We start from the raw sequence: 22,301 nt of genomic DNA on the forward strand, positions 1-22,301 counted from the left end.
CCCTGCACTTTGGGTTAGCAATGGCCCTCTTGCTGCTGGGACCGATGGTTCGTCCCTCTCCCTGTGTGGTAGGCTGCGCAGGCCCTCTCTGGTGCTTCTCTACTGGAGTCCACACCGGGCCCTGGTGGTGCAGCTGTACCTTCAGGTTGCTTATGGGCCAGGTGCTTGCAGCTCTCCTGCCCTTCGGATTCGGCTGCCAGGTAAGGGTTTTACACCCTAGCAACCACAGACTCTGATGTCTGATTCTCTCCTGTGCCTCTCTGCCAATCCTGTTTCACTGGGCCAAGCTATTCCAGCTCCAGGCCCCAGTCCACAGGAGAGCACACTCTGCGTCTTCACTCTCTGGACTCTCTTCACAGACTGAACACTAACTCTTCCCTCAGGTCAGACTTGAGGAATGCTCCCTGGAACTCCAGGTTCAGAGCTCCCTCTGCTGGCCTGAGGGAGAAACTACATTGGATGTTGGTACCTACTGGCCAATGATTTCCCCAATTACCTCCAGGCTCAGTATTAACCCTTTTGAGGGGGCAACACTATTGTGGCGACCAGGTCCTGGGGCGCCACACCAGCTACACTAAGGCCTGTGCTACACGAGGCCTACTGTGATCCTTGCATGACACTTTGCTAACGCTGGCAGCATAGCGGGAGCCAAGTGTCAAGCGAGTGTCATTGCGACTGAGGTCCGATCATGCGATTGGACCACAGCTGAGGAGGGGCGGGCCAGTGCTGAGGAGGAGAGGGAGGGATTTATCTCCCTCTCTCCTCTGTTGGTGGCTATTGCCATTCTCACTTTGCACTTGCATTACACCGGTGTACCGCGAATGCAGTGCAATTTTTCTCTCGCCCATAGACTTGAATGGGTGCAAGAGAAACAAGGACTGCAACTATTTTCTTGGTCCAACTAGGGCTGAGAAAATAATCGCTCATGGGTGCTGGCACATAGGTTAATATTGGTCCGAGTGGAATGCGATGTTTTTCGCATTCCACTCGCTCCGATTTTCACACCGTGTGTCTTAGGCCTAATGGAGCTAGCAGGCAACTCTATATTCTGGGCAGCATACACCCCATAGACTGGAAGACCTCATTTACGCAGAAGAATAAAAGATGATTTTTCTACAAGAAGGCATCTGCCATGAGGCAGACAGGTATGATTATTTTAAGCACTCTACTGTATGCCTATATTAATAGGTTAACTACGTCAAGTGGGGTAACAGATTCCCTTTAAGAAATTAATGAGAAGATATAGAATTATCATTGTGTGTATGTAGTCTTGCCTTATAGTTATCTTATAAGTCACTGACCATCTTTCAGTCTATAATCCCCCTTTTCTACTTTTTTTCAGTCACATTTGGCTTTTTTGTGCCCATGCACCTTGTTTTTAATAGAAAAGTCTCTCTATACGTTGTGGTATTTATTCTGTCTTAAGGGACATCAAGACATTTCACGACAAGGAGCTCAGAGAAGATGCAATCTTGATAGTGAACAGTAGAGAGCCCCAGATCTACAATTCATCCATTCTAAATCAGAATAGGGATTCAAGGCTTGAATTATCGTATGTAAAACAAAAATTGATTACTGTATATTTGCAAGGCAAATGACACAAATGTGATCACCATTGTAGGAGAATTTTTATAAAAACGCAGTGGATCAGAGATGACTTGCTGTGTCTGGTTGATATGCAGATGTAGGAGAGCTAAATTTGCAGTTTAATTCATAGGGTTACATTATTTTGATAACTCACTGACTTTGCATATTGTAATATTATTAAAAGCACAACAAAAAAACAGAATAGGATACTGCATCAAGTGTAGAACCAAGAAGAAATGTCTCTACTAAATCTGGATCCCAATAATTTGTGCCAAATGACGGAGTCTGCTCCTCTGCATCTGTAGAAAATGTTTAAAATTGCTGAGTTTCTTTGCGTATTTTCTTAACTCTGCTTGAAAAATGAAATAGGGACTATCCTTGATTGGGATGCTTCTCTCTATATACAGTAGCAGAGTTAAGGGGAATCTGTCACCAGACTTGGGGCCTATAAGCTGCTGCCACCACCAATGGACTTTTATACACAGCATTCTAACATGTTGTATATAAGAGCCCAGGCCGCTGTGTAGAACATAAAAAAATCACTTTATAATACTCACCTAATGGTTGCTGCGGTGGAGTTGGGTCATATGGGCATCTACGTTCTCCGGTGCCAGCGCCACTTTTTTCGGCCATCTTCGTCCTCCTTCTGAAGCCTGTGGGCATGACGCGTCCTACGTCATACACACTTGCCGGTCCGGCGCAAGCGCACTACAATACTTTGATCTGCCCTGCTCAGGGAAGATCAAAGTTCGCCTGCGCTGGACCTCAATGCCGGTGAGTGTGGATGATATTGGACAAGAGGAGGCACCACACCCGGAGAACGGAGCCACCCATATGACCCAACTCCACCGCAGCGACCGTTTAGGTAAGTATTATAAAATGATTTTTACGTTCTACACAGCAGCGTGGGCTCTTATATACAGCATGTTAGAATGTTGTATATAAGAGCCCACTGGTGCTGGCCGAAGCTTAAAGACCCCAAAACTGATGACAGGTTTTCTTTAAAGATAAAAAATTAGATAGCTCTTTAAGAAAAGAGATAATTGCAACGCTATCTAAGTGTAGTAGTTTCCAAATAAAATACGAAGGTGGGTGCAATTATTACACCTACCTATAGTGAAGACCAAAAAACATTGAATAGTTTCTAATTTTCTCCAGGGGGTGGCTGCTGCATTTTGTTCCAGTTCGGCTCCACCAGCAATCAATAATAATCGATAGATCCAAGAAACCGGAAATAGGTGTATTCCCAGGGTAACATGAATAATAGTCCAAGTGGGTAGTTTTTGACACTCTAAAGAAAGGCACTGGTGCCTCAGCCCTCAATCCAGATGTGTGTTTGACTTGCTGGCTTCCTCTGGGGGTGGGGACACAACATTTTAAATATTACAGTCCAGATCACCTGCAGCCATTTTCTACTTACCATTTCCTATGTTTTTATGCATAGTTGATTCATAGTTGATTGGCCTTGTCAAAGGTATTGCTTTTTGGCAATAAATCTTTCATAAATACCTCTTCTGGCAATCATTATTCAAAGAGTAGACGGGTGTAGTTGGATATCACAGCTTGCTGCCTATGTGGAGCTGATGGCTACCCTGGACATCTATTTATTTCAAAAGGGAAGTAAGCCTGATGTGTCTTTCATCTGCTCAATTAAGTTTTTGGGTTTTTTTACCGACCATTGCATCCGTGATCATCAACATTGTCAATTTCTTGGTGTTTCTTCAAAACAGCTTGAACATTATATCTTAGTACTCTGGTGTGCTATGACATTTTTGCCTGGGAGAAACCTTGCTGATGCAGTATAGTTGCCTTGTTTCTTGTTGCTGTGCTTAGTCTTGCCATGTTACATGATGTGTGCCATGAAACCGTCTTCCATAACCTCACCTTTATAATAGAAACTGACTGTTCCAAACCCAGTTTTCAGTCTACTACACAGCTTTTTTTGTTTCAACTATTGACGGTATTTTAACCTACATATGAAAATGAAGTTTGTGTCTGGTATAATTGGTTACTTTTACACCTGACTGACTATAGTCATGCAAAATCCCAGATTTGTGGTGGTGTACCTAGAAGAATTGATACTGCTTTTAGGACAAAAGGTGGTCACATTAAATATTGACTTTATTTAGATTTCACTTTTGTTCATTCACGTTGTACTTTGTGAATTCATCAAAATAAATTATTAAAGGGAACCGCTTACCATGTTCTTGTTATGTAATCTGAGAGCAGCATTGCTAGTACTCAATGAGTAGCTTTACTATACCATATGATGTGTTTCATAGTTTCAAAGTTTTTAAGGTTGAAGGTCAGTTAAATCCATAGACTTCAACCTTTTGTCTAACATATTGATAAAGAAAAAGGTAAAAACCCCATGGGGCAAACTGTTACGAGGGGGACCCGGGGAAGCGTGCCAAGATGGGAAATGGACTGCTTCCGCCGGTCAAGGTCCACTGTGCGGTGTAAGGGACCGCCGCTATGGTGGGTGAAGAGTGAGCGGGTTGCTGCTAGCGATCGTCTGGAATGTCACAGACGATCTATGTACACCGATCTGCCCTAACCCGTGAGGGTTGTATGGCACAGATCTCACGGCTCGGTGTACCTGTTGCACGGGGAAGCACAGAGGTGCCCACGCACGTGTGCCAGTGGAAGTCACGAGAATATGGCACGAGGGTAGCACAGAGGTGCCCACGCACGTGTGCTTTCAATAACCAGGTGAGTCCAATGGAGAATTGAGGAGCTCACCTGGGACAGGAACACGGCCTGTTGACGGGGGTACTGCCGGAGCAGCAAGGCAGGAACATGGCCTGCAAACGAGGTACTGCTGGAGCAGCAAGGGCCAAGCCCACAAGAGACAGTAATGCCTGAGCAGTGGCGTGGCAGCACGCTGCCAGACATCCAAACATAGAAGGACGGTCGCGCGCCGCCATGATGGCAGGGGGAGCTTTTAAGGAGGTGCAGCTCCACCCGAGGGCGGGCGCGAGGCGGAGATGACGGACTTGACCCAATCAGGGTCCACGACGTCCCAGCCTGGCCAGTCAGGATTCACCACGTCACCAGCCTTGTCATCAAGCCGTGTGACGTCAGTGAGCGAATCAGGACCCACCACGCATTGCACATGCTCACACTCCTGCCTCTGGGAAATAGAGGCGGGATCCTCGGTCTCACAATGTGCAGAGATAACGGGAATCTCACTGCTTCCCTGAGCAGTAAACCTCTGCACATTGCGCAGCCTCGCAGACCTTCGGGGCCGCTGAGCAGGAGAGTCTGCGGCAGGCCAGGAATGGGAGACCGCTTCACTCCTTGTAACAGGAGAACCACTAGGGGTCACCCTTCTGCTGCCTCTCTGAGAAGGTATCTCCTGCACACTGCGCAGTCTGGCAGACCTTCGGTGCTGCTGAGCAGGAGTGCTCGTGGCAGGCAAGGAATGGGAGACTGCCTCAGTCCTTGCCTCAGGAGAGCCACGAGATGTAACAGCAAACACTATGCTCCATATTAGGGAAATAAATCATTCCAAACTCCACATTAGGCAATCAGTCTAGTTCCCTGGATTAACTCTTCATCAAAGAATCTAGTGCACAAAATCGGTAATGTAATACTATTCAAGAAAGGCATTCAGGCCTCTCTTAAATTTTAATAGTGGATCAACTATTAAAACAGCATATGGCAAGAAGATCCATAGTTTCACTGCACTTACAGTAAAGAATCTGCATCTATGATTGTGATTAAACCTTCATTCCTCTTGACGTAGAGGATACCCACTTGTCTCCATCACAGGCCTAACTGTAAAGATTATTAGAAAGTGTAGATGAGTGGACCCGAACAATAAAGTTCAGTGTTCATACTGAGCAACTTTTCATAAAATCAGTGTTTGAAGTTTGGGTGCTTTATGTATGCTGACCACTCGATCAAGCATCTGTGTGCTTTGGTAGACTCAGTGCCCGGCTAAGTGCAAACTACTTGCTGTCTCTGAATGGCTCTTACTGGGCAATGTTATCGGATATAGTGTGTAAAAAAATAAATAAATAAATTTAAAAAAATGACTCCTTCTCCCAAAAATGCTCTGTTTATGGCTGGCTGCATGTATGTAGAGAGCCGAACTGACCAATTAGTGACTTCCAATGGAGTTCAGGTCAAGTCAAGGTCCCAAACTGAACTTTATTTAAAGTCTGGCTGAACCTGGCTAACCCAAACTTACACAAATCCGATCATCTCTATTAGAAAGGTCTCTGTACTGTCCCCTCATATATTTGTATATTGAAATAAGATCACCACTAAGCCTTCATTTTTCCATACAGATACTAACGTGAACTTTAATAACCAGTCTTGATATTGTGGTCCACCCATTCCTTTAATAACCTTTGTTGCTCTTCTCTGCACCCGCTCCAGTTCAGCCACGTGCAAAATTGTAAACAATATTCTAATTGTGGCCGCACTGGTGACTTGTATAGAAGCAAAACTATGTTCTTGTTATGAGCATCTATGTCTTTTAGGATTAACACATCCCATTATTTTATTAGCCCAAGTCTATTTCAAGACAGTTTTACCTAGTGCATTATAATTAAATACATAATTATATGTTTTATTCACTCAAACCAAGTGTATGACCTTACATTTATCCACATAAAACTTCAATTGCCATTTTTAAGCCAAATCCTCCAGCTTATATAATTATTCTATAATATTACATTTTCCTCTTCTGCGTTGATTACTCTAAAATGTTTAGTATCATCTACAACTATTGAAATTTTACTCTGTATGAATCCTACAAGGTCATAAATATATATGTTAAAAAGAAGATGGCCCAATGCTGACATCTATGGTTTCCCACTGTTAAGTATGACCCAGTCTGAGTCCGTTCCATTATTAACTACCCTTTGTTTGCTATCACTGAGCCAGTTCTCATCAAAGTTACATATATTTTCCCAATTCCCATTATTCATATTTTTTATGCCATCCAATTGTGTGGCACTGTATCAAATGCTTTTGAAAAGTTCATTTAGAAAACATCCACTGCATTTACCTGGACCAGTGATGAACTTATCTCTACATAGAAGCTGAGCATCTTAGTTTGACAGGACCGATCAAAATTTTTACCCACAGTCTAGTTTAAACTACTGTATAATTTCCAGGCTCACATTTTGTCCCCTTTCTCTACACTCTAGTCCTGTAGTCCAGACCCTGTTTTTATAGCATTGCAAGGGCATTAAAATGAAACTTGCATACTTATGCTTGAGGTCATGTGAGATTTTTGTGACTCACAATTTTCTGCTTTGAGTAAAACCGAGGTGGGCATTTTTTGATCGATTCAAGCAAATTAAATTTCTTGAATTTGAAAGGTCCAGAAAATTTCTTAAAATTCAACATGAATTTGAGTTGAACCAAATCAGTGCACTCCTGTTTAGTTATAGACAATAGTTTGATTATTTTTATTACATTTTTGGGAATAGGTACAGTGACTAAAAAAAGTTCGGAGTTCAGTGACTGTATCCACTTGATTGAGCACTGGGGTGCTCGGATACGCTCAGTGCTTGGCCCAGTGCAAGCTGCTTGCACACTCTGAATGGCTCTCCCTAGAGGTAAAAATAATGTTTTTGAATGTAATGTGTCCAAAGAACAAACAAAAAAAAATCTTCCTCCCCTGGAAATGCTCCGTTTAGGGCTGGCTGTATGTGGGAGAGCGAAACTGTCCAAACCACTTCCAATGTGGTTCGGGTTCCAGGATAAAATTCAGGTCCCGAATTGAATTTTATTGAAAATCCATCTCAAGCCGACCAGCCCAGGTCCGCTTACCTCTGGTTGCAAGTAGAGGTTATATCTTTGATGCATTGAACTTAGGAGTCCTGTAGGCAGAGATATATTAATGGACAACTGTCAATTAATTAATAGGACTGACTAGTAGACTCTTAATTCTTGAGTGAGAAATATTGAAAGTAACACATCATTCCATTGGTTTTTGTTTTATTTCACCTCTGGAGAGGTACTCTAAATCTAACTTCTCTGCCCCTACTCATATAATATCCTTCCTGCATCTTCATCTGTTATCAGCACCACTACTTTAGGTTTCCAACAGTTTATAACATGCGGGTAGCTCCAGTTTTCACGAAGAACGCCGGATGTCACAACTCAATACATCTCCCTCATTATGGCTTTGCTCTGGCTCTCATAGATTTTAAACTCAAAGCTTGTGACATAACTACTGACTTCTGGCCTGTCAAAAGTTATGGTCACAAGATGGTGCTGGAGTGAAGCTGAAAAAAAGGTGAAGACGCTAAAGTTGGAAAGTTGGAGTATAAAGGGCCATTTACACACTGCGACATCGCTAACCATATATCGTCGGGGTCACGGTGGTTGTGACGCACATCCGGCGCCATTAGCGATATCGAAGCACGTGACAGCTAGGAGCGACGAGCAACGATCGGAAAAATGGCAAAAATCGTTGATCGTTGCCACGTCACTCCTTTTCCAAATGTCGTTGCTGTTGCATGCCGCTGGTTGTTCCTCAATCCTGCGGCATCACACATCGCTATGTGTGACACCACAGGAACGACGGCCATCTCCTTACCTGCATCCACCGGCAATGAGGAAGGAAGAAGGTGGGTGGCATGTTCCGGCTGCTCATCTCCTCCCCTCCTCTGCTATTGGGCGGCCGCTTAGACACCGCTGTGACGTTGCTGTGACACCGACACACCTCCCCCTTGAAGGAGGGATTTTTTGGCGGTCAAAGTGACGTAGCTGACCAGGTATGTGCATGTGACGCTGCCGTAGCGATAATGTTCGCTACGGCAGCGATCACCACATGTCGCACGTACGACGGGGGCAGGTGCTATCGCGCTCAACATAGCTAGCAATGTCGCAGCGTGTAAAGCACCCTTAAGACAAAGGGCAGGGAATTTAAAGGACCACACCAGTGGTAAAAAAAAATCAGGAGGAATTGCTAGTTTGTTTCCTGCAACATAATATATAATTAGAGATGAGCTCCAAAAAATCCAAAAGGTTCGGGTTCGAGGTTTGAGCCAGTGATGAGTACAAACCACTTAAGGGAGCACTGCTGTTTTTGGGTATGAGTGATGCAAAGCCCTTGCAGTGCATTATTGGCTCACACTTGGGGTAAAATTAGCATGATCAGATGTAGTGTACACACACAAACCACCTCCAAAAATATAAATTTATAAACCTGCCCCGGAAGTGTTTTGCTAATGGCCCTTAAGCAAAACACTTCCGGGGCAGAGTGGGCAGGGTTTTTATTTATTTTTTTTTGTTTGTATGTGCACTGCATCTGATCACACTGATTTTACCACAAATGTGAGCCAATCAAACACTGCAGCCGGCTCTCACAGGGCTGTGCATCACTCATACCCAAGAACAGAACTGCTCGCTTGAGTGGTTCGTACTCGTCATTCACTCGAACCTTGAGTTTTTTGGAGCTCAGTCTCTCAACCTGAACCTTGAGCCTCAGATTCGCTCATCTCTATGTATAATTCTGCTCGTGTGACCTACTTAACGTTATGCTATTCACAGAAAGGAGTACATATCCAATATGACAGGTTCCCCTTAAATTAGGTGAACAGCATGCTGAGGGCTGCACCAAGATTTAGAATTCTGGTCTACTCCTTAAAAAAAAAATCACTAAATATTACTTTACTTTTTACTCCATATTACCATCAGATTTTACAGTTGCATTTCAGGTTGGAATCACAGTTTTTTCCACTTGATTTGCCTTTAAAATTGCAACATTAGGATTTAAAGAGCCAAAACGTACATCAGAAATACAACCGCCAGGCAGAGATTATTTGGTCAGCTTGAACAATATAAATACATATGAATTTCTAAACTTTTCCTCTTATGCGTAAGAGCTAAATCATATCGTTATCTGTAGAAAATCAGGACACTAAGCGCACGGTATAAAATAAGTCAACAGAATGGAGCGAAATTGCTTTGGAAATATTTCTAAATCTGTAGCAACAAGTGAATCATTTTACATTTCCCTCCATCCTCAGAGGTAAGTGGAAGAATAAAAATGACCATATTGTACAGATAATAATATAACTTTGTATAAAAGATGAATAACTTAATGTACCTTGAAAAGCAATTACACCCACTACGTTTTATTGTATATTCCAAGCGGTGATTGATGCAGATATGAAAAACCAGTTTAGTAAGATTTTTCTGACAGTTACTAAATATCATTGAAACAATTTGTGGACTGGAATTAAAAACAACAATGCATGAAATGGACAAGTGCAATAATAATGGGAAATATTGATCAAAAAGGCATCTAACTAACGTTTCAGAGTTTAACCTTTTCACGACTGGGGACGTAACGGTACGTCCTAGATTATGAAATGGTGATCACCTCTAGCTGCTGCTGTGAGCCGTTGGTGATCCCTGTACATGTCTGCTGACTTGAACAGCTGACATGTGTGGCTATCAGGCACAGGTGGATCTGTGATCCACCCGCACCTTTTAACCCCTTAAATTGCACTGTCACATTTTGACACCATGATTTAAATCGCAACAGCAGGGAATGCACCATCGGAGTCCTTGACATGATCACAGGGAGCCGATGGTTGCCATGGTAGCACAGGGTCATGTGATGACACCTGTCACTATCATAATGTAATTACTGTTACAGCTGATAGAGCAGCAGCTGTGATAGGAGAGCAGCATTTTTGCTGATCCGAGCTGTACAACTCTGATCAACAAAAATGAATCAACAATCAGACTGCTGATCCTTATAGTCCCCTAGGGGGACTAGTAAAATAAAAAAAAGTAGAAATAAAAGTTTAAAATAATTAAAAAAAAAATAAAAGTTCAAATCACCCCCTATTCACCCCATTGAAAATTAAAGGGTTAAAAATAAAAAATATACACACATTTGGTATCACCACATTCAGAAACACCAGATATATCAAAATACAAAATCAATTGATCTAATCAATAAATGGCGTATCAGAAAAAAAATCCAAACGCTAAAATTATGTTTTTTGGTCATCGCAATTTTTGCACAAAATGCAATAACAGGCGATCAAAACACAGCATCTGCGCAAAAATGGTTTAACTAAAAACATCAGCTCAAGATGCAAAAAATAAGCCATCACTGAGCCCCACATCCCAAAAAATGAGAACACTACGTGCCACGGAAAGTAGTGCAAAAAGTGCGCCACTTTTTTGGACAAAATTCTGAATTTTTTTAACCCCTTAGATAAAAGTAAACCTATACTTGTTTGGTGTCTGTAAACTCGTACCAAAGTGAGGCATCATGCTAACACATCAGTTTTACCATATAGTAAACACGGTGAAAATAATATCCCAAAAACTATAGTGCAATCGCACTGTTTTTACAATTTTTTCCATACTTGAAATTTTTTTGCCTTTTTCCAGTACACTGCATGGTAAAACTTATGGTTTCATTTAAAAGTAAAACTCGTCCCACAAAAAACAAGTCCTTATATGGCAATATGGTTTTAAAAATCAAAAAAGTTATGGCTCTTGGAAAGAGGTGCGCAAAAAAACAAAAAACGGAAAATCGCCCGGGGGTGAAGGGGTTAATAACCTTAGTTGCTCTTATCTGCACCCGCTCCAGTTCAACTACGTCCTTCTTATACACTGGAGACCAAAATTGTACACAGTGTTCTAAATGTGGCCCCACTGGTGACTTGTAGAAGCAAAACTATATCCTTGTTATGAGCACCTATGCCTTTTTTAACACATTCTATTATTTACGGAAAATCGCTCAGTCATGAAGGGGTTAAAGTAAGTCTGCCCCCCAAAATGCATCTTAATGGGCATCATATATCACCTATATCAAGCATACTAGCTCTGTATCTGTTATTTGTGCAGTACCTGAGAGAATAATTTTTAATTCACATGCAAATGAGGAGGCTTCGGTGCACCGTATGGCATGGCCAAGAATTTAGTGCAGCGATTTGCCTTTTCATTTGCACGTTGAGACCGTTTCTAGCGGACTGTGCTCACTTTCCAATGTTTTTCTCCCTGACTCCTTATAGTTTATGCTGTTTGTTGCTCTTTCAGGGAAAGTAGTGTATCCATACATGGGCACAGACCCTGATTCCACTGCAGTGTCCCCAATACACATTAGCAGCTTTCTGTCAATATACACATACGCATAATGCTTCCAATCAGCAATATAGGTGTGGTTATACAAAGCTTAGCAGTCAGAGAACTGCTAGATCTGCAAGAGAAAACAGGGATGTTATAAAAATGACAGCGTGCAGCCCAATAAGTGACACATCACTGGAACCAGAGTTCTTCCATCTAAATCATTCTGTTATCAGATAAAGTAGCAAAAACCAGGTGACAGATTCTCTATAAAGTGCTAGTCAGACTATGCTGACAGCTACCGTAGCCTGAAGAAGCTCCTGCTAAAGCTTAAAAATAATCAAGAATTTAAAATAACAAAATAATTTGTACTTCACATCATACCTATGTATAAGGGATATCCCAAAATAAGATTAAATCTTTCATCATTTTGGAGTGTGGGAATAAACCTTAACCCCTTCCTAGTGGGACAAGTGCATGAAATAGCCTTAGGATTAGGAATGAGTGAGCACTACCATGCTCAGGTGCTCGGTACTCATAACTAGTGATGAGCGGGCACTACCATGCTCAGGTGCTCAGTACTCATAACTAGTGATGACCGGGCACTACCATGCTCAGGTGCTCAGTACTCATAACTAGTGATGACCGGGCACTACCATGCTCAGGTGCTCAGTACTAGTAACTAGTAATGAGCGGGCACTACCATGCTCAGGTGCTCAGTACTGATAACTAGTGATGAGTGGGCACTACCATGCTCAGGTGCTCGGTTCTTGTAACTAGTGATGAGCGGGCACTACCATGCTTGGGTGCTCAGTACTCGTAACTAGTGATGAGCGGGCACTACCATACTCAGGTGCTCAGTACTGATAACTAGTGATGAGCGGGCACTACCATGCTTGGGTGCTCAGTACTCGTAACTAGTGATGAGCGGGCACTACCATGCTCAGGTGCTCGGTACTCATAACTAGTGATGAGCGGGCACTACCATGCTTGGGTGCTCGGTATTCGTAACTAGTGATGGGCGAGTACTACGATGCTCAAGTGTTCATACTCAAAACTAGTAATGAGCACTCACTAGCATGCTTGGATACTCAGTACTCGTAACTAGTAATGAGTGAGCACTACCATGCTCGGGTGCTCTGTACTCGTAACTAATGATGAGCTGGCACTACCATACTCGGATGATCGGTACTTGTAACTAGTGATGAGTGGGCACTACCATGCTTGGATGCTTAGTACTAGTGATGAACGAGCACTATCATGCTCAGGTGCTCGGTACTTGTAACTAGTAATGAGCGGGCACTACCATGCTTGGATGCTTAGTACTAGTGATGAATGAGCACTACCATGCTCAGGTGCCCAGTACTCATAACTAATGATGAGCGGGCACTACCATGATTAGGTGCTCAGTACTCATAACTAGTGATGAGTGAGAACTACCATGCTCAAGTGCTCAGTACTGATAACTAGTGATGAGCGGGCACTACCATGCTCGGGTGCTCAGTACTCATAACTAGTGATGAGCGGGCACTACCATGCTCGGGTGCTCAGTACTCATAACTAGTGATGAGCGAGCACTACCATGCTCAGGTGCTCAGTACTCATAACTAGTGATGAGCGAGCACTACCATGCTCATGTGCTCAGTACTCATAACTAGTGATGAGCGAGCACTACCATGCTCAGGTGCTCAGTACTCATAACTACTGATGAGTGAGCACTACCATGCTCAGGTGCTCAGTACTCATAACTAGTGATGAGCGAGCACTACCATGCTTAGGTGCTCAGTACTCATAACTAGTGATGAGTGAGAACTACCATGCTCAAGTGCTCAGTACTGATAACTAGTGATGAGCGAGCACTACCATGCTCGGGTGCTCAGTACTCATAACTAGTGATGAGCGAGCACTACCATGCTCAGGTGCTCAGTACTCGTAACTAGTGATGAGCGAACACTACCATGCTCGTGTGCTCAGTACTCATAAGTAGTGATGAGCGGGCACTACCATGCTTGGGTGCTCAGTACTCATAACTAGTGATGAGCGGGCACTACCATGCTCAGGTGCTCAGTACTCGTAACTAGTGATGAGCGAGCACTACCATGCTCGGGTGCTCAGTACTCATAACTAGTGATGAGCGGGCACTACCATGCTCGGGTGCTCAGTACTCATAACTAGTGATGAGCGGGCACTACCATGCTCGGGTGCTCAGTACTCATAACTAGTGATGAGCGGGCACTACCATGCTCGGGTGCTCAGTACTCAGAACTAGTGATGAGCGGGCAATGCTCAGGTGCTCTGTATTTGTAACTAGTGATAAGTGAGCACTACCATGCTCGGGTGCTCAGTACTCATAACTAGTGATGAGCGGGCACTACCATGCTCGGGTGCTCAGTATGACTCGCCCACCCCAGGGCTATGGGACACCCGGTGCCGGGCCGGACTAGTCCGGGGGACGTCAGTGGTGGCGGGGCCCGACTCCGTGGCCCTGGTGGGTGTCAGTTGTAATAGGGCTGGTGACTTGGGAGCAATTAAAGTATATGTTTCGTGACGCCACCTGTGGTCTGCGGCTATTAAGCCGCCGCTGCTGTGTGAGGCCTCCGGGGTGATGTTATGGCAGCAATGGTGGTACTGCTCCCCACAGGTGGAGCGGAACCCCGGGAACACTGTTAGTGCTCATGAAAGTCTATGGTGTTGTGTGGCTAACACGGTGCAGGGCCGACAGGCAATGAAAGAACCAGGCACAAACAGTCTCTTTACCTTTTCCTCTTTTACTTTAGGAACAGTCCAGTCCTGGGCGACCGTCACAGGTGGTGATGGGGATCCGGTCGGCCTGGAAGTACTTGGGGTGATCTTTCTGGCCAGCTGAGTATGAGGCCTACTCCTGTGCTTTTCTTTGTTATGATAGGACCCTGCTTCTCTGAATCCAGCAATGGCCCTCTTTGCTGCTGGGACCGATGGTACATCCCTTTCCCTCTGTAGTAGTAGGTAGTAAATTCCAGGTTCAGAGCTCCCCCTGCTGGCCGGAGGGAGAATTGCGGTGGATGTTAAACTTGCTGGCCAATGGACCTCCCCATTACCTCCAGGCTCAGCATTAACCCTTTGGAAGGGCAATGCTGTTGTGGCGACCAGGTCCTGGGGCGCCACAAGTACTCATAACTAGTGATGAGCGGGCACTACCATGCTCGGGTGCTCAGTACTCATAACTAGTGATGAGCGAGCACTACCATGCTCGGGTGCTCTGTATTTGTAACTAGTGATAAGTGAGCACTACTGTGCTCAGGTGCTCGGTACTCGTATCAAGCATTTTCATGCTCGGACAGGCTCAACTCATTTACCGAGTATAACGGAAGTCTATGAGGAACTCAAGCATTTTTCGAGAACATTTTCTGGAAAAATGCTTGAGTTTCCCATTGACTTCCATTATACTCTGGTACTTGAGTCAAGCCTATTTGAGAGTCTTACTACTCATTACGAGTACTGAGCACCCATGCATGGCAGTGCTCCCTCATCACTAGTCAGGATCTGATCTCACTTCACACCATTGGTTACCACCTATGTTCAAGAGTTGATATCCATTTCAACAGCAGAAATCATAGTTAGCTGTGATCGCTGCTGTCAAACCCCTTTAATGTTGCTGTTTTTCTCTGACAGCAGCATACAAGTTACATAATCCTGGTGATATACCAAATTAGGTGGCCAATGGGCCAGTGGTTTATAGGAAAGAATTATTTTTACTATATTATACAAAATTATCATATTATGGTGTATGGAGCGAGCATTCCGGCTAATAATCCAGAATTAAAAAAGAAAATAAAGAGCAAAAGAAAAGTTTCTAAAATATCACAGCCAAAAATAATGGTAGCATGACCCTTCTTTTCCCAAATTAAAAATGCATAAAACAATAAAATGGTTTGAAATTGATGTATCTGTGTAAGTTTGGCCTAACAATATAGTTCATATATAAAATTAATGTATACCGTAAACACCATTAAAAGAAAAAAGGAGGAATTCTAGACTTAACACTTTTTGGTCCCTGTATTTCCTTAAAATGCAGTGAAAAACAATTAAAATTTTGCATGCATAAAATGTAGTTGTTACATACACTTTTCCTTCTACTCAACTTTCCATTAATATGCTTGGGTACAGTCCTCTGTGAACAGCCAGCTTCTTTAGCAATGACCTTTTGTGGCTTACCTTCATTGCGGAGTGTGTCAATGACTGCCTACTGGACATCTGTCAAGTCAGCAGTCTTCTCCATGACTATGTAGCCTACAGAACCAGACTAAAGGACCATTTTAAATACTTAGGAAGCCCTTGCAGGTGTTTTATGGTAAATATTCTATATTCTGAGATAATGACTTTTGGGTTTTCATTGGCTGTAAGCCATAATCATCAACAATAACAGAAATAATCACTTGAAATAGATCCCTCTGTGTGTAATGACTCTAAATAATATATGTGTTTCCCTTTTTGTATTACTGAAATAAATTAATTTTTGGATGATATAATTTATTGAGATATACCTGTTCTCCCACCAACTTTAGTAATTTGTATAGAGAGGGTCAGAAGGATCCAAACACATTTGGTTGTTATTAAGTCCAATGGTTGGGTTTTACCTACATTGTTCTAATGTAATGTGGAACCTCAAGCAACAGTAGTCTGGATGCGAAATCATAAGAACTTGAGAAATGTACTTTTCTTAACAATCTGGTCAGTCTCAATGCTGTACTTAAAGGGTGCAGTCATGTATATCTTTTCCTAAACAACTTTAGAATTTTATAAATTGTATTTAGAAGATCTTGTCTCTATGCACTCACCAGAGAAAGACCCATCCAAGTCTTGGGACACAAGACTAGAATGGTATCTGGCCAAGGTCCTTAGCTGGATCTTCTAAAGGCTGCTTTACACCCATCGATATCTTGTGCGTTCGCATGAACGATCTCACCCGCTCCCATTGTTTGTGTGGCACGGGCAATTAGTTGCCCGTGTTGCAAAAAGTCAGTAACCCCGTCACACGTACTAACCTCCCGAATGACCTCGCTGTGGGCGGCGAACATTCAGTTCCTGAAGGGGGAGGGACGTTTGGCGTCACAGCGACGCCACACAGCGGCCGGCCAATAGAAGCATAGGGGCGGAGATGAGCGGGACATAAACATCCCGCCCACTTCCTTCCTTCTGCATTGCCGGTGGCCGCAGGTAAGCTGCAGTTCATCGTTCCCGGGGTGTCACACGGAGCGATGTGTGTTGCCTCGGCAATGATGAACAACCGGAGCACAGAAGGACGTTCGATTATTTGAAAATGAGCGACGTGTCAACGAGCAACGATAAGGTGAGTATTTTTGCTTGTTCAGTTGCTCATTTGTGTTACACGCTACGATATGTCAAACGAGGCCAGATATGCGTCACTAACGACGTGACCCTGACGACATATCGTTTGATATATCGTACCGTGTAAAGCCCGCTTTACTATATTCTAAATACATACCTTTCAGCCAGGCTGGGTTCTCTCTACCCATGGTTTGGGCAGCATAGATAATATGACAAGTTCCCTATAAGTGACAAACATCATTAGTGCATTGGTCATTATCCTACTTATGAATCACTTAGATGAATTTTGCTCCGAAGTGGATATGTAGTGGCCCGGTCCAGATTGTGTCTGTTTCTTTAAGTACATTTACTTATATGTAATATTATGCTATATGTTATAAGTAAAGCATTTTTCATTTGTTGTGTTCTAGCACTATCTACTGGTGAAAACTGTAAGAATCTGAAGTGTTCATTGGGTGTTATCCTATTGGCTAGTTCTTGGTCACATGGCTCAATAGGTGGAGCTATTCTCCAGCCTCTGTCTAGAAACAACTGGAATGAGCTGGGTTCTGTCTGAGTCTCCTTAGAGGGAAGACATTATGTGGAGAATCTCTTCACCACAAGACTCCTCCTAGGCCCGAGGCCTAGAATTTCATCATTTCCTGATTTTTACAGCCAAAATGCTGAAGGCTTCCTATCCTGACATTGTGCATCTCTTCAGACAGTAGGGCATACTGAGTATATATCAGACCCTACTGCATGTAGACTGGGGAAGTTTGAGGGTCTCCCGCCCCACTACAATATTAGTGGCTTTCATGCCATTGTCCACGCACCAGCCGTCCGCTCCCCGTAGCACGCTGGGCAACTGTCTTCATTTGCTTACAAGTACTGCACGTGTCTGAACTAGCAGTGAAATTAACCCCAGGACTCCAGGTCTGTACAATCTTATCATATCTACCCTCTAAACTCAAGAGACTCTGAACCTAAAGCATACCAGTATTTATTCTGAAACAAATCGTGCACTTAAAGCTCCAGTACCCTAATTGCACTTCAGCATTCAACTCCAAGCAGTATTTGCCATGGCCTACCCACGAGAGACTGTGAAACATATATTCCGTATTGATTTGCTTTGTTCCTGCTGTATTAAAGCAACTGTTATCTCCAAGACCGTGTCTGTGGACTGTCCATCAGCTGTGGATACTGTGTGGGGGTGGATAGCAGGGAACATCTGGGCCCTTACAGATAGAAATAGAAGAAAGCTAATATGATTGACAAAATTATCTCTCACTAATAGATGTGTGGTGATCATATTGGCATGTGAACTCCTCAGGTTATTGTGTCGATCACTATGTATGATCTCCTAGTATGGTGAGCAAGAGTGTCAAAATCGGAAATTGACAGATAATGGAGCGGGTGAGCTTCCTGCAATCATCTAATGATGTTCGACTGCTGTCCTCCTAATAGAGAAAGATTGCATTATCAATTCCCCATCTATATAATGTGACATTCAGACATCTAAATTGTTACAAATTACACCATTTACCAGCATAATAGGTCTATGTATTGTGTTTCCAGTGTGATACTATGATTATATAGTTCTTATTAATGTAATTTTCAGTAACAGATTCCACAATCTTCAGTATCTCAATGTGAGTGTCATTCATAAACATGCATAAAGGGAATTTGCCAACAGGATTTTACCCCAAAATGATTTATATACACATGTAGCTCTTTTAAAGACAACTTGAGCAATACCTAAACATGGCCAGTCCGATCCTCTGTTAGTGAAAAAAATCAGTGTTTTAAGGGATATGCAAATGAGGCTAAAGAACTATGGTAGATCCAAAGCCTCTGTCCCTCTAGCTCTATTCTTCACACAGTGTTGCCTCCTCCTATGTTGTGTGACTTCAACAAAGGAGATATCAATGAATTAAGTGGAGAAAACACCGGGCAGGGAATAGAGCTGGGGTGACAGAGACTTCAGATCAAAAAATAGCTGTTAAGCCTCATATGCATATCAACTCAAGCGCTGATTTCTTAATAAAAGCGGAAGGAATTGGCCATGTAAAGGTATTACTTAATGTATATGCACATATACACTGATGTGCAAAAATGTAACCATGTTTTGAACTTTTGAAGTTCAGTCTCCATATCTTCCTATCTACTACAGCTGTAAGCATGAAACTTCCTTCATTTATAGGCAATTATCTTGGCTAGCTCATAACTAAATTTTATGTGCAACTATTTAGCGTATGATTAGTTATGCAGATTCTTGTCATGACCCTGCATTGTTACTGTTTTACTTCTGGTGTTTGAAAAAAAACATTTTATTCCTGTATACTACAAATTACAACCTATCATCATATTCTCTAATTGTTCAGTGTGTTACTAGGCTCATTCCCAATCGAATGATCACTGGTTCGATTTGAAGAGGAATCATGAAGAACATTTCCCAAGAAAAGAGAAACAGCATCATCCAACTCATCGATAGCGGTCTTTCAGCCACGAAAATTGTCAAACTGCATCATGTGAGTGGCATGACAATTGAAATAATAGGAAATGAACTCCTTCCATCCATTTAAAAGCCAAAAAATTCAAGTCCAGGCAAAATATCGGAGTCAACAAGTCTGCTCATCATAAGGTCTTTCAGTTCTGGCGCGACAAACACGGCAGTGGAGGTGGCTCATATGCTTTGTAATAGAGAGATCACAGACATCCATACAAACATCTTGTGATGCCCAATATCTAAATCTGGAATGGTGGCACGAAAAAAAGATGAAGAAGCCTCAATTTCAATATCATTATAAGAAGTATCTGCCAGAGTTTGCAAAAAAGTATGAAAAGTGGACAGTAGAAGATTGGAAATATGTGATTTGGAGAGATGAGACAAAAGTCAGTAGACCACACTCTTCTGGGTACAAATGTGTCAGGAAGAATTAAGGTGAAAATGGGCCAACGGATCGAGAAATTGAAGCAACTGTCAAGTTTGATGGAGGAAGCCTGATGATATGGGGGTGTTTCACAGTCAAAGATGTTGGATACTTGACCAGGATTGTTGGTGGTCTCAATCCTGAGCTATATGTGAGTATCCTACAAGACAAGTTACTTTGTACGCTATAGTACTATGAGTCTGAAGAGGACGACATAGTGTTCCATCAGGACAACAACCCAAAGCATATATCAAGATTGGCAAAGAAATGGTTCAATGACAATGAAGTAGAAGTGATGGACTAGCCCCCACAGACCACAAACCTCAACCCAATCGAAGACTTGTGAGTAGAATTGAAAAAAAGCTGAATACATACGCAAGTAAGTTGACAAGAATTCACCAATATTGGGAATGTGTACAAGAGACCAGGGACCAGGGATCAGATTTTGGTTGAAACATGCTTGAATCTGATTGAGAGCATGGCCAGAAGGATTGAGGCATTGTTGAAAGCCAAAGGTGGATTTATAAAATACTAACAAAATAATAAAAATGTAATTATTAGGAGCAAAATGCAGCACTGCAGGGACATGACAATAATCTGCATAATGAATAATATGCTAAATATTTTCTCATCAAATTTATGTATACTATATCCAAGATGATTGTCTATAAAATGATGGTAGTCTCATGTTCGAAGCTGTGGAGGATGGTGAGATATGGAGCCTGAAAGTCAAAAGTAAAAAGCACTGTTACAATTTTGCTCGGCAGTAGAAACAGTACTTGCTGAAGTGAGATGCTCCTGATTCATTAGAGACTCACACCTCTTAATGAATCGCGAGCAGTCGACAAGTGGCATGTATACTAGAAATCTTACTCCAGTCGTAAGGAACGCCAACGCTCATAATGAATTTGACAAGCAAGGTTTGCAACATCTCCTTATAAACTAATTCTATCCACTGATGGAGCTGGTCAAAAATATAGTGACAATCCCAAACATTACAACATTTTAGCACAGCTTCGAATTGCACCAAAACTTTGAAAATCTTTAAAGCTTTCCATGCCAGAATTCTGGGGAGTAAACGTTGCTTAATCAAGTCAATTGTTTTTCATTAACCTTGTACAATGACCAGATATATTATTACCAAGCCAAAACTCTTTTACAGGAAGGTGTTTTGGTTTCTTTTCTCTTTCTTGAGTGCAGAGTGTGATGAACTTTAGGCCCCCTTCACACGCACGTGTCTCCGGTACGTTCTATGTCCGTGCCCGCATGTACCGGAGACACGGGCACACGTAAACCCATTAAAGTCAATGGGTTTATGTGCACGCACGTGTGCAGCCATTGGCTCGTGCCTCCATGTGGAGCAAACGTGAGCCCGTGTGCTCCACACGGATGCATGTCCATTTTTCTCCGGCAGCACGGGTGTCACACGGCCCGCATACGGACCACATGGATGTAGTGTGGATGTGGTCCCGTGTGACACGCGCCAGAGAAAACTCACGTGTCAGAGAAAAAAATAACAAAACTTTACTCAACTTCCCCAGCCCTCGTGTCTCTGCCGCTGCTGTCACTTGCTGCCGACCGCCACTCATTATGCTCATTTAATATTCACTTCACTGTGGCCGGAACCACCAGCAGCGGGGAGTCGGCAGGGCAGGAGACCGAAAATCAGCACCACGGACAGCGACGCCAGGGACACGGGAGTATAAAGTTCCCGTTCTCCGTGTGTTATCATGGATAACACACAGAGAACACACGTAGTGCCATAAACACAGTACATGGAGGGGAAAATGCACCTTTGACATGTCCGTGAAACACGTGTATGATTTTCACGGACGTGTGAAGGGGACCTTAGGCAAAGAGACTTCAGTTCTGGTTCCCCAATATGAGACCGGCTCAGAATAGTGTCTCATAGGCAGTGCTCCATGGGAAAAAAGTATACACCTTACTTAGCTTGCAATATGAGACATTTTTCAATATGCTCTTTATCTCTGGATTTGTTGCAAGCCTTGATAAAGGCCAGGGTTAGAGGAGTATATGAAAAATTGTGTGACTTTCATTCAGAAAACTCAGACGATTTTATCTCAATTCTTACCAATTTGTCCAGTTTTTTACATCCATATCTGTTTTTAGCAATCAAAATTTTAAAATATACGTGACTAAAAAATAGTGCACGCCGTTATCTGAGCAGCCATATTAAATTTAACTGTCCTGCGGGCAGTCTGATTTCCACTAATAGAACATGTCTGTGTAATATGCTTGCCTTAATGAACTCTTAACAGGCTGGACATTGACTCGTAGAGTATCAACTTCTCTTAGTTGGTACTTGCAAGACAGTTTCTTTGATTCTCACTATTACCCGGCTTCTCTTCTCTAGCAATCCCTTCACTGGCTTCCCCTTGCCCAAGGACTCCAGTTCAA

At 42.9% G+C, this 22,301-nt stretch overlaps 1 protein-coding gene across 7 annotated transcripts in view; it reads left to right on the plus strand.

Annotated features, from left to right (window-relative positions):
* Nucleotides 1-22,301, plus strand: part of CSMD3 (CUB and Sushi multiple domains 3) — a 2,007,504-nt gene that overhangs the window by 491,918 nt on the left and 1,493,285 nt on the right. The window lies entirely within an intron of this gene.

This window comes from Anomaloglossus baeobatrachus, chromosome 6, assembly GCF_048569485.1.
Source record: "Anomaloglossus baeobatrachus isolate aAnoBae1 chromosome 6, aAnoBae1.hap1, whole genome shotgun sequence".
Taxonomy (NCBI): domain Eukaryota; kingdom Metazoa; phylum Chordata; class Amphibia; order Anura; family Aromobatidae; genus Anomaloglossus; species Anomaloglossus baeobatrachus.